The sequence below is a fragment of the Vulpes vulpes genome, chromosome 7 (assembly GCF_048418805.1).
Source record: "Vulpes vulpes isolate BD-2025 chromosome 7, VulVul3, whole genome shotgun sequence".
Taxonomy (NCBI): domain Eukaryota; kingdom Metazoa; phylum Chordata; class Mammalia; order Carnivora; family Canidae; genus Vulpes; species Vulpes vulpes.
Window position 1 is genome coordinate 9451670 of NC_132786.1, and position 17039 is coordinate 9468708.

At 44.5% G+C, this 17039-nt stretch overlaps 1 protein-coding gene across 15 annotated transcripts in view; it reads left to right on the forward strand.

The window, feature by feature from the left end:
• The window catches only part of HIPK2 (homeodomain interacting protein kinase 2), a 195666-nt gene that overhangs the window by 17337 nt on the left and 161290 nt on the right, over positions 1-17039 (forward strand). Inside the window, exon 2 of one of the 15 annotated variants that reach the window (XM_072762899.1) lies at positions 10369-10484. The exons of 13 other annotated variants lie outside the window; for them this stretch is intronic. The gene's annotated coding sequence lies outside the window, so the exon portion shown is untranslated. Of the gene's footprint in view, positions 1-10368; positions 10485-17039 lie in introns of those variants that run through there. One more of the 15 variants, XM_072762896.1, reaches the window with a different exon arrangement.

Here is a 17039-nt window from a genome sequence, read left to right on the forward strand (position 1 = left end):
TCTTATGTACTGTACTCACCTTGTGATGTGAGATGATAAAATGCCTGGGTGATGCGATGAAGGTGAGGTAAGTGACGTAGGCATGGCTACATAGCGTCAGGCTGTTTTTGACCTTCTGACATTACGTCAAAAGGAAGATTATCTGCTGCTTTACTGCAGTTGACCTTGGGTAACTAAAACCAGGGAAAGTGAAATCATGGATGGGGGAAGGAGGGGATAACTGTATATAGAAAGATATGCACAGTGAGCCCTTGCTTTGTTCCCTCATATAACCATCTTTGTCAGTGTCTTGTTAATTAAGTCTTTCATTTTGTAGATTCAAACTATGTGTGTGTATACATATTCTTATTCTCCTTTGTTTATGCAAAAGGTGATGTACCTTATATATTCTACATCTTAACTTTTTTCTTTTAATAATGTATTCTAGCTTTCTCTCCCTATTAGTATGCAGAGATTATCTTCAGTCTTTTTTATGGTTACAAAGTACTCCATTTTATTGACATACTGTGGTTTATGGAATATTAACATAATCTTGGATTGTAACCACTCCTCTGCTAATGTAATGGATAAGCTTATATATGTGTCATTTGATATTCCTGTAGGTGTATCTCTGGCATATAATCCTATAAGTGGGATTGGATAGCCAATGGGGGAGTATGTCTTGTAATTTTTTTTAGAGATATTGATAAATACCTCCTGTTAAGATTAGTACTATATTTCACTCAAATAAACAATAAAAGAATGTGCCTGTTTCCCTAGAGTTTTTCCTACAGAATCTGTTGTCAGACTTTTGTGGATTTTTTCTGATAGGTGAGAAATGATATTTTGATGTAGTTTTAATTTACATTTCTTTTATAAGTAAGGTGGAGCATTTTTTCATTTATGTAAATGTCATCATATATATGTTATTTTGAACTGTGTTTTGAACTTTATCCATTTTCCTACTGTGTTGCTCGTCTTCTTTATTTCTAAGAGCTCTTTGTATGTTATATTGCCTGTGATATGAGTTGCAAATATTTTTTTCCAGTTGGCTGTGTGTGTTTTGATTCCTTATGGTGGTGACTTTACCCTTCATAAGTCTGTTTAATTGTAAGAAATGAAATTTATGTTTTTGTTTACAGCTTTTGTATTTTGAGTCAGAATCAGAAAGACATTTCCTATTTTAGGTTGTTAAGTTCCTTCTGGCACTTTTGTCATTTCGTCTTTTCCACTTACATCTTGGTTCATGTTCTCTTTAAAAACTAGGGTATGTTCTGAGGTTTGGAGCCAACTTTGTTTTTTAATACTCAGTTATCCCAATACCATTTACTGAAAAGCTTGTATTTTTCCCATAGTACCCATAGTATTAAATTCCTGTAGGCATGGGGTCTGTTTCTAGACTATACTTTTCCATTGGTTGGTCTGTTGTCCATTATTGAGTGTATGCTTTTATTTAATATCTGAAGGATATGGAAGTTCTTCCCCATTACTCTTCCTTTTCAGAATTTTCCTGGCTCTCCTCCCTGATTTCTTTTTTCTTTTTTTTTCCATATGAATTTGAGAAATCCACAGGTCTTGATTCAGAAAAACCTGTTGGCATTTCTGTATGGGATCACATACAGATTATAAGATCGAGTCTTCTCATCTAAGATCGGGTTTTCTTTCCATGTGTTCTTTTTGTTTGTACTTTCGTAATTTTTTTTTAAAGATTTTATTTATTCATGAGAGACACAGAGAGAGAGAGGTAGAGACATAGGCAGAGGGAGAAGCAGGCTCCATGCAGGGAGCCCGATGTGGGACTCGATCCCAGGACTCCAGGATCCCAGGACTCCAGATGCTTAACTGCTGAGCCACCCAGGCATCCCCACACTATCCAATTTTATAACATTTTCACAACCCAGATGGAAATCCTGCACCCACTGATAATCATTCCCCTGTCCTACCTTCTCTTCATTCCCTGGAAACCACTAATCTCCTTTCTATTCTACAATTTCCTATAAATGGCGTCATGCAACATGTGGTTATTTACAATTGGCGGCTTTTACTTATTGTAATGTTTTCAAGGTTCAGCCATGTTGTGGCAGGTGTCTGTCTTTCTAATCATAGCCCTTCCTTGTGGATGTGAAGCAGTATCTTGTTGTGGCTCTGATTTGCTGGTTTCTTTATATGTTTAGTTTCCTTTTGCCAACACCACCCTCCCTTCCCCCACCAGTGAGACATCATGAGGACAGGGAGTAGTAGGCTTTCACTACTAAATCCCCAGTGTCTACCATAATGCCTGGCAAATATTTGAAATTTAGTAAAGTCTTATTTAATGAATGATTGGCTCTATTATATTTCTGGGCCACTTCTACTTTTTAAAGTTAAAATGTGATTTAGCACATATAAATTAAATTTTATTTTACTGTGGGCAAAATATAATTAGAGGGTGGTTTTTCCCCCTCTAGGAAAGTCATGTGTTAATCCAACAGCCCAGTAAAGACAGTTTTGTATGATACATGGTTTGTGATGATGAGCATTAATTTTTCTTGCTTTAGAATGAATGAGAGTTGCTGGTACATATGTCTAAGAGGCTCATTATCTTTTCAGGAGGATGATTTTAAGCTGTAGATTCTGTTGTTATTGGAGACTACTTAGCAACATATAAAAAATGAAGATAAGAACTTAGGTAAAGGTGTTCTGGGCCTGGGAACAGGGTATTTTGAATGAGACCAATCAGCTCACATATATTTGAGAAGTCCTAAGTTTACCAAGAGCTGTGTTTTAGAGTTTCCTTTAGAAGGTGGCTACATAGACACAGATCACATTTAACAATAGAAAAAAGTGATATTGATTAAGATTAAGGTCTCAAGCTAGCCTTAGAGAATATTTAGCAGCATAGGGACTCTGGGGTAGCTCAGGCTGTTGTGCATCCATCTGACTCCTGGTTTCAGCTCAGGTCATGATCTCAGGGTTTTGCGATCAAGCTCTGCCTTGGGCGCCTCAGTCAGCAGGGAGTCTGCTGGAGATTCTTTTCCTCTTCATCTGCCCATCCCTCCCCACTCTCAAAATGAATCTTTAAAAAAAAATAAATACTTAACAGCATAGCTGATGAATGTGTAGGATAAGGGGTATAAGGGAAATCTCTGTACCTTCTCATTTTTGCTGTGAACCTAATGTCTATATTAAATTTTTTCTAAAAGAGAAGATAACCAAAATAAATATTTTTTAAAGGAAAAGGGAAATAATTAAATGACAGAAGAATAATCTTGAATAAGAAATGATTATTTTTTTCCTTAATGTCAGTGCATGAAGAAAGATATTTTAATTATAAAAATAGGTGTGAGAGAGAGTGTATGTGTATGTGTATGCATATGTGTGTTTGCAGGAGACTTGGGGAGGCTGACAGTCCTGAATTTTTATATCACCATGATTTTGTTCAAAATATGTGACTTTGAGCATGATTGTTACCCTTAAATTAGGCATGTTTGGGTTGGGGGTAAGAGGGAGAGACAGATGGACTAATTCACTGATTCATTCCCTCATTCATTGACTGAGACAGATTGATTTTCCTCAAGTGTCTGGGCCTGAGATGGGGAAGGTAGAACAGGGGTCAGAAGCATGTGCATTTGCTGTAAGGAAACATTTGTCTGAAAGGAACTGAGAATTGAACTGTATGAGACAGAAGCAATATCTGAAGGGCAGATGGATTAAGGAAAAAAAAAAAAAGTAGCTGTGGATCCAACTTGAACCAGTGATTTGAAAGCCACAGGGAGTAGATTTAATCAGACTGTAAAGAACAACGTTATAATGCTGAAATCTCCCCACAAATGGCCAGTACTGGAGAACAGTGATTCCTTGCGAGGAATTCAAGATGAGCATCTCTTGCTGGGCCTGCTGGAGAGTAGGGTCCAGGATAAAATGGATGATTGATGAGATGACCTTTAAAATTCCTTCTGACAGAGAACATGGTTGTCCTGATGGGATAGAATGTGACTGAAGGATGTGGTCCCGGCTCTGTTCCTCATGACCTCCATGCAAAAGGGTCTGATACACCCAGTTCTGTGTTCTAGCGATGCAAAATGAAGCTTCAGTCCAGGTGTTTCATTTACCCAAAACCAGGTGACGGCATTTCTTGAGCACCTAGAATCTGTGCTCCCTGTATGGTGGGAGAGACTTAGGTAAAAGAACTATTGTTGAAATGGTTCTGAAATTAATAGACCAGGGCCTGATGGGCCCTCTCTTCTCCCAGCCCTTCAGTTGGGGCCTGAGTGTTGAGCAGCTTTTCCTCCCACTTCCTAAGGGTGCCACCCAGGGAGAGGCCAGTTCAGATGATGGGCCTCGGAGCTCACTTGGAACAGGTCACAGTCTGAGGCCTGGGCCCATCCTCTCTTCCCATTTCTGCCTCTGGCTCCCGTCTTTGAAGTCAGGTTGCAGCCCAACGGGCAGTGCTGTCGCCCTCCTGCTCCTTGGTTATTCAGCGCAACCTTTAGTCTAGGAAGAGTGCCAATCTTCATTTCCAAGAATCATATCTCCCTAAATGGGGCAATCTGCTTTAAATGCCTTCTCCACTGGCGCCTTCCCCATCTCACGATTGGCATCATTAAAGGAACAGGCTCACCCTTAACTGCTTGTACCTTGCTGGATTGGGGCGGGTGGCCGGGGCCCGTGTTGGGTGTGCGCATGCACACATGCACAAATACCCCGTCCTTTGGTCCTCCAAGTGATCGTTTGCAGAAGCGCTAGGAGTCATAGACAGGAGTGCCTGGCTGGCTCCGTCAGTAAGACACATGACTCTTGATTTCAGGGTTGTGATTTTGAGCCCCACGTTGGTGTAGAGATAACTTAAAAATAAAATCTTAAAACAAAACAGACATAAGTTTTACTTTTACAACTTTCCCTGTTGTGCTCAACCAGAAAAAAAAAAAAAAGTTTTTTGAAGCAGGCTTGCTACTATATGCACAAGGCTTTTGATATCTTGCAGGAACAGATGCATGGTGAGCCAAGAGCTCCTCTCTGTGTGTTGCCCCAAGTCGGAATGTGCTTTAGCACTCACGACATTTGGTATCTTTCTCCACTGATCCTTCCCCTTTTCCTCTTGCACGTCCCAGCCTCAGGTGAGTGCCACGGCTGGGCTCCGAGAACAGTGTGAGATGCGGCAAGTCTGCCCGAAATGGAATAGAAAACATGACCACGCCCCTGGGTCACTGTAAAGGCGAGCAGAGGATCCCTGGGACACATACCCCCCTGGGCCCTCCTGTGTGTAGGTAGAGACGCCCCCTTGTGGGACGCGCCCTTGGAGTTAGTTTCCGGGTTGTGAGGACACCCCTGTGCTCCTGTCTGCCTCATCTGTCACCCAGGCCCCCTTCGGGACAGAATCCGAGGTGCCGAAGTGCAGGCTTCAAGGGTGGTGTCAGACTAATTGGAAGCGGGGACGTTTGCAGTCCGGCTGGAGGGCCGGCGAGGGGATCCCCCCCATACGTCAGCAGAGCAGGTGCAGCCGCTCCTCCACGCGCGTCGGCACAGTTGGTTGTTTTTGTTTCTGCTGCGAGGACATAGAGGTCAGTGAGAAACAGGCTTTGCTTTATAGGAGGTGACTTTGGAGAATGCTGTCCTCAAAAGCAAAAGAAGCCTACAGATGTGAGGACTGAGGGAATATTGAGTGTAGGGGTCCTAACCTCAAGAAATTAGCTTTGGGCGCTAAATCGGGAATATTTGGGGTTTTCAGCAGTTCAGAAGTGAGGTGGACGTGATCTGGTGCAGAAGGGAGAGAGGTGAGTGTGGAAGCAAGAGAGCACATGTGCAGAGACCCCGAGGAACGAGGGGCGCACCGGGAGGCCATGCAGAGCCAGGCCGTCGAGAGTTACTAGAGGATGAGAGAACATCCTTGTATTTTGCCATGTGCGAGATTTTTCGGAGAGTGGAGGAGAGTTGTGTGAGGGGTTACATTTCAGGTGTCTCCGGGATACCTCGGTGGGTGTCCTGGAGATGGTGAGGGGAGCAAGGCTTGCGCGGGACACCGCTGACCTCCGGGCGCAGTGGCAGCAGGGAGGCAGCGAGGAAAGAGACGGAACAGCACTTGGACTTCTTCCACCAGAAGAAGATGCGTCCGTGGGGGGGAGGGGGCGGCCGAGCAGGTGGGTCGGAGAACATCTCAAATAGTTTCCACGCGTGTGGGCAGGCCCACGTGTGTCTGGTGTCTCTAAGAGAAAAAGCAGATTGTTGGTGACCCGAGCACGGTTGCATTTTAATGTAGAAGCACCATTACCTGGTCCGGAGAAGACGCAAATGTCCTTTGAAACAGACTAGCAAGCTTTCTTGGGCTTCCTCCTCGCCTCCTTCCCTTGCTCCTCCTTTCTTCTTTTGAGGAAGAACAGGAGCTAGGCCTATGTAGTGGTGGAGAATTTGGTGTTTATGGGGAGTCTCTCAAAGCATTTATCTGACATTAACCTCCTGGCGTTCCTGAGGTTCAGGGGAGCTCCTGGAGAGCTGCACTTGGAGGAGCCTTTCGAGGAGTGTTGTTCTTACGGCATCTACCTCCTCCAGCCCTTTGTCATTTCTCGTTTATCCGTGGACCTCCCAAAGTGTGCGGTTTAGTACCTAGCACTTAATGATGGTAGCCAGGTGTGCCAGGAGGAGTGCTTTTTCTTGGAGGCTTTGAGGGCCTGTTATGGGTTGATGGTAAAAATTAGTGTGGTTGGCCCTGCAGAAATCCATGTTTGTCCATCCGTCCGTCCTTCCGTCCATCCAGCCATGCAAATAATCCACTCATCAAACAAGGAAGCCTTCCCTAAAGGCCCCCAGCTGTCTCTTCTCCCTTCTCTTGGGTAAAACTGCTAACAGCCCAGCCCAGATCAGTGCCTCTCAGTCACAGGAGTGCTTAAGCTTAGACCAATCAAGATGGGATCCTGAGCCACCAAGGGGGAAGATGGGAGGTGGTTGGCGGTGGCGGTGGTGGGGTTGGGGTTGGGGGTGACATTTGAATCTAATCAGCATTCTGCCAGAAGAGAAAGCAGGAATGGATGTTAGGAAGGCAACTTATGGTGTCAGCTTCAACATATTAATAATTTTCTCTGATTGTCTCATATTTTTAAACTATGGGCATTCTCTAAATTTGGGTCTATTTGCTATGGTAATTATTTTCATTGAGTTCTATCCAACTAAGTATTTATACCTCACCTTAGTCTATAAATTATGCTTTATTTTATAGTATAAACACATAAAATAACCATTACACTATAAAAAAGGATTTAAGAACAGGAACAGGAAAAATACAAATATGAAATTTCGTTCAAAAGCAGGAGGAAAAAGTATCATATATTTAGATAGTGAGAGACCTCTACCTTGCTCTAGCTTAGCCTCATGTCTCTGAGCTTCATTGGGTCAAAGAGAAGGGGAAAATGCGGTCAGTGCAGTAATTCTTGCTGCCAGACAAGGAAGACATCCTGAAACTGTAAGAGAAGCAAAGAGTGTTTGTTTATTAACTGTCCTTGTACTGTGGGGCTCAAACTCATGACCATGAGACCAAGAGTCTTCTCTACCAACTGAGCCAACCAGGAGCACCCCACTACCACTTTTTTTTTTTGAGAGAGAAAGAGAGAGAATCTTAAGCAGGCTTCATGCCCAGTTGCAGAGCCTGGCATGGGAGCTCAGTCCCACAACCCTGAAATCATGACCTGAGCTGAAATTAAGAGTGATTTCAAGAAATCAAGAGTGAAATCAAGAGCTGAAATCAAGCAAGCTCTACCCATGGAACTACCCAGGTGCCCTAGAGGCACCCCATTTTTAACCTAAATTTTGCATGTAGACTTTTTTCATCGAGGAAGAACCGAGTAATATCATGAACAGGGTGTAACATTCCCATAGCAGATGAACAGCTGGGTTCTTAGAGCTCTTTCTCACAGTTGTCCTGATTGGAAGCTCAAGGCAGAACATCAAAATGCATCCTGGCAAAAGGAATTCTAGCCTCCAAAGGGTGCAGTTTGATGCAATGCTAGAACCCAAAACACCCGGCAGAGCTGCTCGTCTCCATATCCATCAGACAGTCTTCATAAGCGTTACTTCTGGTGTGTGTATATGAATGGATATATGTGTGTATCTGTATATGCTCTCATAATTCTCTCTCTCTCTATATATATATATATATGTATATATATTTATACTTATATATATATGTATGTTCAGGGTTATATTCCATTGCTGACCATGCTGTATTCTTTCTTGCTCACTGATTGAGGCTTTAGGAATCGACCTGGTAAGGTTGACATCTTCTGTAGAAATTAAGGACTCTATTTGAAACATTCACAGAGGAGAGTTCTATTTTTGTAAATAGGATAATTGGGTGGAAAACTATGCTAATATCTATCTTTAACCACTCCCAGGGACAAAGCCTAACTGTTAAAACCATGAGTCCATAACCAAGAAACCACTATTTACCCAGGGACAGTGTCCTCTGTATACAGGCTAGCAGTTAAAAAGAGGAGGGGAGTCAAAAGCCAGACCATTCCATTGCATATTATTGTCTCAAGTGTATAAACAGAGAAAGAGAATGAGAAGGTAGACTGAGGCAGGGCAGTAGGGAAGAGGGGAGTGTTGTAAGTGACACCACAGACCGCTAGGAATGATATGTAGTATAAAGGGTATGAAAGAGGGTTTGGGGAAGTGTCACACGAGACAATAATTGTGTCCTGATAGAGGTGATAATTATTCCAAGTGACTTGTGATGATCTTGTGTCCTTGTGCAGATTTGAATGGCAGTACAACATGCATTGTTACACACTATGCACGATGCCAGTGAAAGGGGTAGGTGGGAAGCAGAGAGAATGAGCATTTATAGTGCTCTTACTATGTACCAGGCATATCATAAAATGGTTAGGAGTGTGGCTTTGCAATTACGGGATCCAGCTCAGCTCTGGGCTCTAAGGCCAAGTTCCTTTATTCAAAAAAATTGGGGCAGATGGTGCTTTACCTCACCAACTGGATTGGGAGGGGTCATGAATACGTCACCAACACTCAGTAAAGGTTAGTTATTAGAAGGATGGCCACCACTAGATCTTTCTTTACATTGTAATGTGAGGTGGACCTCATGCTCCCCGTTTTACAGATGGGCAAACAGGCTTGAGGATGCTAGTTAACTACCTCGTCCAAGATTTGTCATCTAATAAGTGTCAAAGCTAGGATTCAAATCAGGTTTTCTAGCCCTGGAACGTGTTGGTTTTTTTCTCTGTTCCTTGCTACCGGCATTTATAGGTAGCTCTCATATCTCACCCTGAGATGTTTGGGCAGTGAACTCTGGCACATTTCTGGGTGCGCTGTGCTGATGCATGCCTTCCTGCTCTTTATGCTCACGTCTGACCAGCTTGGGCAGGGGTTTTTGTGATGACTATGACAACCAAGCGCTCTGTTAAGGAGTCTGCTCAGGAGACTTCTCCCACGTGTGTTTGCCGTGCCACCTGGAGAACGTCCTGTATGGTGAGGTAGTGCAGCCAGACAAACACGGCAGAGGTTATTTTGTGACCATGACAGTTGTCATACTTTTCCTTTTGCACTTCTGCCAAAAATCTGTGGTTTTGTCCTTGTGTTTTGGACCTCGTTAAATCGAGTACAGTGGGCTTGAGCTGACTTTATGTATAATGGAAATAGCCTCATGCAGTATAAGCCTCTGCCTGGGGTCACCACCTGCTCCCACCAAGCTGAGTAGCGAGGAACTTCTTATGGATCTTTTCATATTAATAGAATAATGGAAAACAGATGGTGTGCCAGGAGGAGTGCTTTTTCTTGGAGGCTTTGAGGGCCTGTTATGGGTTGAATTGTGTCCCCCTTCCCCTCCCCCCACCCAAATTTATATTTGAAGTCCTAACCCCCCAGTATCACAGAATGTGAGCTCATTTGGATATAGGGTCATTGCAGATGTAACTAGTTAGAGATGACTTCATACAGGAATGAACTAATCCTATATGACTGGTATCCTTAGAAACAAAGGGGAGATTTGGACACAGACACACTCATGAGAGCTGCATGAGAGCACAAAGGCAGAGATTGGGGTGATGCTTCTACAATCCAAGGGACACTGAAGATTGCCAGAAACCAGCAGGAGCTAGGGAAGAGGCCCGGAACAGATTCTCCCCCCACAGCCTCAGAAGGAACCAGCCGTGCCGATGTCTTGATCTTGAACTTCTAGCCTGCAGAGCTGTAAGAGACAGATAAACTAGTGCTGGTTAAGCCAGTCAGTCTCTGGTTCTGGGTCCCAGCAGCCCTGGCAGATGAACACAGGGCCAGCCCATGAAGAGGTGGTGACTTCCTGACTCCGGAGAGAAACGAGAGTCACTCACATGCTTTGGTTATACTTTCCATAGGAGTGTGGAGTCAGATGGAAGAGTCACTCACATGCTTTGGTTATACTTTCCATAGGAGTGTGGAGTCAGATGGAAGGCAGAGAGGAAGTAGAAAGAAGACAAGCAGTACAGACAAGCAGACCAATGTCTGAAGAATGTGAGTGCTTGTTATACGAAGGACATTGCTCTGAGGTGAGCTTTTACCTCATGGGGTGTTTCAGATAAAGCAGTTTGCCCATTGGGGTTGGAAATATATTTTCTTCCAGACTACAAGGTGACAGGTTTTTTTGAAAACTGCCAGCCTACAAGTGTAAATGTCACTGTCTAGAACAGTTTTGTCTAATAGAAAACTTTCTGCACCGATGATAATGTTCTAGATCCATACTCACTAAAATGGTAGCCATTTGCCACATGTGGCTGTTAAATGCTTGAGACGTGGCTGGTGTGGCTGAGGAACTAAGTTTTAAATTCTATTTAATTTTAATCTAAATTGCCACAGTGATTGGGGCCCCTGTATTGGACAGTGTGGCTCTAGAGCAGAGGCATATATTGGGATAGGACCCAGAGAAGAAAACATTGTTGCCTGGTTTTTCATGAGGCTCATAGATCACCTTCACATCCTCAGCTATAGGGGCTTTGGTGTGATTGAAAGTGAAGAACACAGGAGAATCTTCTAGAGATTTTACTGAAAGATGCTTAATACAGGGTTGTATTTCACTTCTCAGAATCCAAATTGTCTTACGCTATTTAGTGCTCAGGAGAGAAGCAGGGCAGAGTAAGGAATATGAGGAGGATGTGGGGAAGCTGGGTCTGTGGTCCAGGTCTGTTTTCAGGCTGTGTGTGCTGGCTCTGATGTACCTCGTGGGACCGGTGGTCCAGTGCTAGGACTGCAGAGATGTCCAGATTAGACTACCTTCTCTGAAGGCAGAAGGTTCTCCCTTGGAGTCTTTGGTATTAGGTTGGTTATATGCAGATGCCTGGTAAAGGGTACTGGGGCTCCCTTGCCCCGCCCCTTCACTGGCACCATTGCATGTGACATATTCCCAGAGGATGCTGTTTTGGAGAGAGCAGACAAGGGATATTTTGGAATCTAAAACGGAACCCCAACCCCAGCATTATTAGATGAAAAAGAACGCACCCCTGTGAATGTTTTTGGCCAGCCCTGGATAAATGACTTGTCATTGTCTCACCACTGGCTTTGGCTCTGTGCCCAGTATAATTTAAAAATCCCTTCTTTTTCCAACTCTACTTCGTTTTCATTTTGATTTCACAGAGAAGTAAAAGGTTCGTCAGTCTTAGGTTTTTCTAGCCCCTGAGACAAATAATGGGTGTCATGCGGAGACACTGTATGGCGGAATGATGCCTGCTTCTCCCTGAGCCCCCCTGCGTTCTGGCGGACTAGACTCGAAGCAGTGGAACGGGATCTTGTAGAAGGAAAGGGCAGCATGCTTGATCAAATGGTGAGCGGATGGATGTTCAGCTGGACTCTCTGGGTCCTGGAGGGCAAGGGTTTCGCTTAAGACGGTGAGAAAAAAGTGCTTGTCAGCCTTCAACCTGTTTGGTAACTGGTGCCACTTGCCTGGGACCCGGGGGATGCCAGTAAGCAATGAAGGCTAATAGTACTAATGCTCATACAGTGCTACCCCATATTTGCCCACTTGACCACCAGCTCTCTCTTTTCCAAGAACTTCTAAACGCATTGCAGACGGGATTAAAGAAAGCAACTAAAGATACCAAGTGATGCAAGGTAATTTGTGATGAGTGCCATCAAGAGAAAACCCAGAGGGCCCCAAGTGACCAGAGATGCCTTATTTGATCTGGTTTTTGAAGGATTGCCTTGATTTGGATGGGCAGCCAGGCAGCCCGATGTTGCTGCAGGCACGGATGCCCAAGGCACAGCTGGGGGACAGCGAGTGTCAAACCTGGTACGACAGGCAAGTCACAGGTCACAGGTTTTTCCGTTTGAATGTCCTTATTTGACTGTGGTTGCCATCAGCAGATGGAGAGTTCAGAGGGACCACGCTAGAAATCATTAATAATTTGCAGATGCAGTCAGCGACCCCGGTGTGCTGGTGTGCCGTTCCGTTCCAGCAGAATACATGCAAGGAGCAGCTCACGGCCCCATCTGCTCTGCTCTTCCTGGCTCTATCTTTTATTTAATAACCTCTCTGTGACCTGCTCATGTGAGGTCATCTATCTCTTCTTCTGTGTTTAAATAGTCTTGGCTGCTACTTGCTGTGAAGGACTTACCTAGTTAGTGGGCGGGATCGACCTCAGTGCAGGAAACATATGGCGCCTAGGACAGCACTTGCCATGAGCGTGCACAGGAGGCAGACTCCAGCCCTGGAGCCCAAGAGGAGTTAGAACGGGAAGAGGAGCAGGATGGGAAAGGCGAGCTAGGTATTTTGCCCAGGCCGCTGGGGGAACGTAAGGATAGTATAGTCGTGGGAGAAAGGGAAACGAGGGAGGGGTAGCTTTGTGGGATGAGCCTAGGGTAATGACCTTGATTTGGGACATTTTAAGTATGAGACAGGACATCCCCGTGGAGACATTTCGCAGGCATTAAAAACCCCCAGTTGGGGAGTACTCAGGGCCCCATAATACAGTGGGAGTTCATTTGGCTCCAGCTCTCCTCTCCTTTCCTTGGCAAGTGGTTCCCCATAGAGTCACTTCGGATTGGCGGGGGGAATGTTGCTCAAGTCTCCCGAGCCTTTATCCTCACACTTGAATGCTAAATCCAGAACTCCCCGTTCCTGCTAAGTAGTTCAAAAGCTCTGAGGGATCCTTGGAACAGTCGCACCCTGGTGGGACTTTTCAGAGCACTCCTGGGGTTGGGAGAGAAATTTCAGGGTAACTGCAGAATAATGTGAGCTATAACCGGCCTGAGTGATCTTCTAGCTGGGATCTGGATGTGAGACTGGCGTGTTTGAAGGTTGCTGAATACCTGTTGACCTGCATGCCCCAACTGGGTGAACTCCATCTACCTTTTGATTCCTAACTAATCGCAGTGAACAATACACCAGCTTGTCTTCTGTAAAACGAGAGGGGTGAACATTCCCACCAGCCTTGCCGCCTTGGTTGGACAGGTCAGTTGACTGCCTTGAAGCTCTGCTTATTCATCTGTAAATTGAAGGGATTTGGCGAGGTGCCCTTTAACACGACTTCCCACACTAGCATTTTATGTCGGTCAGTGATTCTTTGTCCAGGGAGTGCTATTTTTTCCATAGGAACCGTCCTGCAGTTGCTAGTTAGCTTATCACCTTGACGAGAAGCAGCATGGAGAGGTGGGCAGAACGTGGGCTTTGGTGTCAGTGACCCGAGCTTAAACCCCCTCGGTCTCATGGCGACCTTTGCGACTCTTGGTGATGAGCCGTAGCTCACCGATCCTTGAGTTTCCTCACTTGTGAAAAGGGGATGTTAATACCCGTTTCAGGTTCATCGGATGATACTATGCATCAAGCATCTGTGTTTGTGCCCTGTTTTAGACAGTTTTATTGAGATATTATTCATATACCATATGGTTACCCCTTTTGAAATGCCTTGATTTGTACCCTGAACTCATTCGGTTTTAGTGTATTCTCACAGTTGTGTTGATCACTACTATCTAATTCCAGAACATTCTCACCCCAAAAAGAAAGTCTACACCCATTAGCAGTCTCTCCCCACCCTTCCCCCTACCTAGTCCCTGGCAACCACTAACTACATCCCGTCTCTATAGATTTGCCTGTCCAGGACATAGTTCATATAAGCAAAATCCTATAGTATGTGGTCTTCTACGTCTGGCTTCTTTTGCTTGGCATAATGTTTTGCCACTTGTTTCATGTTATCAGCACTTCACTCCTATTCATTGTCAAGTAATACTCCCCTGTATGGACGTACCACATTTTGTTTGTCCATTAGTCACTCGATGGACATTTGTATTGTTTCCACTTTCTGGCTATTATGAATTATGCCATGAACATTTGTGTGCAAGTTTTTGTGTGGGCATATGCTTTCAGTTCTCTTGGTATCTCATTGTAGTTTTGATTGGCATTTTTCTAATGGCTAATAATGAGATTTTTCATGTGCTTGCTGGTATGTCTTTTCGAGAAAGGTCTATTCAAATTCTTTGCCCATTTCTTAAAAATGGGTATTTGTTTTTCCATTATTGAGTTCTAAGAGTTCTTAATATATTCTGGATACTGTGCCTGGCATGCAGTTTTAAATAGGCATGCAGTCATTGTACCTTCCTCTCTCCAGGTTTCTCACAGAAGTCTATAGCCTATGAGGTGACATCTGGAACTAACTGCTCAGACGTTGAATCCCCAGTATCCTGAGTCCTAAACCATTATGTCTTGACCAGAGCTCTTCTTAGCACAGAGCCATTCTGATGAGGCACTCTGATCCTGGAACCCAAATCTGGAACCTGAAACAGCAGGGGATAGTTGGCCTGGAAATGAGCTCCGAATGAATCTATGGGGGCAGTAGCTAGTTCTATTTCTAAGTCTTGGGCTTTTTTTCTAGATGGAGAGGACTTAGGGGGTAATTGTGCTGTGTTTTTGGGGTTTTTTGCTGCTACTGCACCAGGGTATCCTCCATTGTATGCTGTGGGCATCTGGAAGTTGAGGCTGAGGACCACATAAGGATATATCTGAGAACATCAGCTTCTTTCTTTGGTACCACTGCCAAGATGAGTAGCATATTTTTCCAAGAGTGATCTGGCAATTTTAAGTCATATATAAAAATGTCCCAAGGAAAATCATGGGTCCGCTTTATTTTTTTTTTATTTAATAAATTAATTTTTATTGGTGTTCAATTTACCAACATACAGAAAAACACCCAGTGCTCATCCCGTCAAGTGTCCCCCTCAGTGCCCGTCACCCATTCCCCCCACCCCCCGCCCTCCTCCCCTTCCACCACCCCTAGTTCGTTTCCCAGAGTTAGGAGTCTTTATGTTCTGTCTCCCTTCCTGATATTTCCCACACATTTCTTCTCCCTTCCCTTATATTCCCTTTCACTATTATTTATATTCCCCAAATGAATGAGAACATACACTGTTTGTCCTTCTCCGATTGACTTACTGCACTCAGCATAATACTCTCCAGTTCCATCCACGTCAAAGCAAATGGTGGGTATTTGTCGTTTCTAATGGCTGAGGAATATTCCATTGTATACATAAACCACATCTTCTTTATCCATTCATCTTTCGATGGACACCGAGGCTCCTTCCGCTTTAAAAAGAAGGGAGTTTTATGGGAAACCTTTGAAGACCTGGAAATTATCCTCTGTTCTGAAAACTGTACTCTGTGTCCTGAGACATGTTTTATACTCTGCTGCCCCTTTACCTTTGCCCCCATTATCTTCCTTCTCCATCCCTCCAGCCTGGCATGTATAACCATCCCTCAAGGCCCAGTGGGGTCTCTATGGTTAGGATCTTTTCTTCCTACACACCAGGGGGAAAAGGTGCCTGTGGAGCAGTGGAGGCCTGGGTTGCCCCTTGCAGAGAGCCGTCTCCACCAATTTGCCAAACTGCCAACCCACAGATTTGCCCTAAAGACTAGATGTGGCTTTGAAGGGTCATGGACAGACAATATTGATTCCTCCTCTTTTTTTTTTTTTTTTTTTTTTTGGATTCCTCCTCTTAAGTATGTCAGGACAGGTGGAAATCTCTTTAATGCCCAGGAAATTTGCTTTGGGGGAACAAAGCCAGCCCAGTTTGCATTTAGATGTTGCTGACTTATTGTAAAACTAAGGAAAGGATAGGAGGTACCTCTTGGTATGCTAGTCCTTTGTAGGGAACAACCGTCCACAGGGGAGCTATCTCTGGCTCCCTTTGCTCCTCTGAACATTCGGACCTGCCTCCCACTCTCCCTGGCCATCCTCCCACTGTTTCACAGAGAAGCACACCCTGCCCTCAGAAAGTGTGCCATCTAGTCGGAAGGATAAGATGAATCATAAATTTTTCATTGTTAGAGCTGGGAGGTTCCTTGGGGATTCTCCAATCCTGAATTTTCCAATCTCCTTTCTTGACCAAAAATATTTTGTGTGGAGGAGAAAAAAAAGTTGTTCTCCTCTGGTAAAGAAATTTGGGTCAGAGTATGTTGTGTGACCCTCTCGGATACGCACAGTGTTCATCAGTGGATTGAAGGCAAAAGAAGCTCACTTGGATGGGACCCAGCGTTTCTTCAGCCATCTGAGTCTCACTTTTTCCCTCCTTTTTCCATAGTAAGTATTAATAGCTCACAGGACACTAAACATGCTTCGGGAAACATTGCATCCTTTACAGAGATGGAAACCTGTGCTCAGAAATACTAAGTGACTTGCTTAAAGTCAACAACAAAGAGTCAGACTTAAAATCAGGTTTTCTCACTCCCAATCCATTGTCCTTTCTACAAATAATAATCCTGTCACGCTTGAATGAGGGTGTGTGGCATTGAAAATGTTGTCATTTATGCTAGTAATGAAAACAACGCAGGTTCCGGAGTCCCGCCGCCGAGCGTGGGAACCCCGGTTCTGCCATTTGACTGGCGCGTGGCCGTGGGCGGCTAAGCCTGTTCATGTCTCTGTCTCGCTGCTTCTGTAAAGTGAGGATGACAATAATGACCCCACGGGGAAGTCGTGAGAATTATTTGAGATAATATACATAAAGATCAAGTCCGTGTTTCTCTCCCTGTTCTCGTCACACCAGGCCCTGCTGCTTGCCTCGCCCCTGGCCCGCTCCCCCTCCGCCCCCCGATCTAGGACTTTTGAAAGGCAGAGCGTATTAAA